A 2,846-nucleotide genomic window follows, 5' to 3' on the forward strand; every position below is an offset into this window, starting at 1 on the left:
AAACTTGTTCTAACCTTTTAGAACATGTAGGAGTGATCCACACACCATTCCACATACTCGAACTCCGCAATTTGCGAAAGTCCAGTGTATTACATTCACCCCTCCTAAAAAGAAGTTTCGTCCGCGAAACTTGTAAACACTTACCTCAAGATTCCATCGAGAATAAATAGGGATAATGCTCTTGCATTGCACTCTCCAGTTCCCAAGTGGCTTCTCGTTCCTCGTGATTACTCCAAAGGATTTTCACGTAGGGTATCTCGCGATTTCGAAGCCGTTTTACTTCTCGAGCTAGTATCTTCACTGGATGCTCCTCGAAGCTCAAATCTTCTTGTAAATCCACTGGAGTACTCTCCAATATGTGAGTTGGGTCAAAAATATATTTCCGAAGCGTAGATATGTGAAACACATTGTGTACTCCCGAAAGATTCGGCGGCAGCGCAAGTCGATACGCTACGGGGCCTATCCGCTCCAACACCTCGTAGGGTCCAATAAATCGAGGACTCAACTTTCCTCGAATACCAAATCTCTTAACTCCTTTTGTCGGGGAAACCTTCAAAAATACATGATCGCCGACTTGAAATTCCAATTCTCGCCGACGTTTATCCGCATAACTCTTTTGTCGACTTTGAGCTGTCAGTAGACGTTCTCGCGCCAGTCGCACTTTAGCTTCAGCCTCTTGCAGTACATCTGGACCCAACACTAACCTCTCACCCACTTCACTCCAATGAAGTGGTGATCTACACTTTCTACCATACAGGGCTTCAAACGGTGCCATCTGAATACTTGCGTGATAACTGTTGTTATAAGCAAATTCAGCCATCGGGAGGAACTGTGGCCAACTGCCCTGGTAGTCAATCACACAGGCCCTCAACATATCCTCAAGGGTCTGGATGGTACGCTCAGACTGCCCATCACTCTGGGGGTGGAAAGCAGTACTAAAATCCAATCGGGTACCCAAGGCCTCCTGTAAACTTCTCCAAAAATGTGAAACGAATCGGGTGTCTCGGTCCGAAACAATAGAAGCAGGTACTCCATGTAATCGCATAATTTCATCAAGGTACACTTGTGCGAGTTTCTCTCCTGACCAAGTCGTGTGGATTGGAATAAAGTGGGCAGATTTGGTTAATCTATCCACAATTACCCAAATCGCGTCATGACCTGCTTGTGAGCGGGGTAATCCAACGATAAAATCCATAGTAATCCTCTCCCACTTCCACACTGGTATGGGTAAACTCTGAAGTTTTCCCGCAGGAAGTCGATGTTCAGCTTTAACTTGCTGACATGTTAAGCACTTAGCTACAAAGTCTGCAACTTCCTTTTTCATTCCAGGCCACCAGTAGATTAACTTCAAATCTTTATACATTTTTGTACTCCCGGGGTGTACAGTATACGGCGCCCGATGTGCTTCTGTTAGAATCTCTTCTTTAATATCTGGATTGGCAGGCACACAAATTCTATCACCGAATTTAAGCAGTCCTTGATCATCCACTCGAAAATCGCTAATTGGATCAACAGTGATCTTTGCTCGAATCTTTTGTAGGGATTCATCTTGAGCTTGCTTTTCTTTAATTCGATCAATCAAGGTAGGTTTTACCACCAATGACATAAGTCTCCAAGGCGTATTAGGAGCTACAACTTCCAAATTTAATTGCTCCATTTCCTTTACCAACAGGGATTGCATTGTTATCGACATCGCCAAATTTTCCGTCGATTTTCGACTTAAAGCATCTGCTACAACATTAGCTTTTCCCGGATGATAGAGAATGGTCAAATCATAATCCTTGAGCAACTCCAACCATCTACGTTGCCTCAAGTTTAATTCCTTCTGAGTAAACAGATACTTTAAGCTCTTATGATCGGTGTAAACCTCGCAACGCTCGCCGTAGAGGTAGTGGCGCCAAAGCTTTAGGGCAAAAACCACAGCTGCCAACTCTAGATCGTGTGTAGGGTAGTTCTTTTCATAATCCTTTAATTGGCGAGACGCATAAGCGATGACTCTGCCATTCTGCATTAGAACACACCCTAGTCCATTCAGCGACGCATCGCTGTAAACCACATAATCCCCCCCCACCACAGGATAGGTCCGACCACCTCGTACTGAGGCTCTCCGATTATCCACAGAAGTCCCACAACACGGCTCAACGACGCCCCAATGCTGCTGAAAAATACGAACGTCAAGTATGCGGATTAAATCTACGGCGGAATTCCGATTTCGACCGCTAATCTCCCCTTAGTAAAAGTACACTCTTTTATAATCCCTGTTTTGGGGACTACGTGAATACCTCAAGAGACGCCTCCAAGAGCTCTCAACTGAAGTCAGCTCACGACTGATGCCAAAGCTCGTTCGCACTCTCGCTGCAACGAACATCGAGACGCCCGGATCATCTTATCAACATTATATAGCAAATATAGTCGAATCTTGCAAAATTCAGTTTTCTAAACTGGACAATTCCTGCTTACCTCAGGTTAGAATACCTCCAAACCAAAGCTTCACAAGGACAAGTTCAGCTCAACCGAGCTCGAGACCTTGCTGCTGAAAAAAATCGCCAATTTTGCATCAATCGCACTAAACTTTAGTGCATTAAGTTCCGATTTTAGGGCTTACATAAATGGTTAATATATTCAATTAACTTCAAATAGTGCTATGCCCAGGTCTAAGAAGGTTAATTCACAGCTAATTAACTCATTAATATAGCTGAATCTCAGTTTAGAACAGCCAAGAGCAAAAATCTGAAATCGCTACTCCAAATCGGACGAATAGAACGTCGATAACGCGGAAAAATCAAGTCGTTTACCTTCTCAAGCTTCTCCTAACCCAGCACTCAGGTCCGGGCTCGAAATCCCTC

The sequence above is a fragment of the Ananas comosus genome, unplaced genomic scaffold, assembly GCF_001540865.1.
Source record: "Ananas comosus cultivar F153 unplaced genomic scaffold, ASM154086v1, whole genome shotgun sequence".
Taxonomy (NCBI): domain Eukaryota; kingdom Viridiplantae; phylum Streptophyta; class Magnoliopsida; order Poales; family Bromeliaceae; genus Ananas; species Ananas comosus.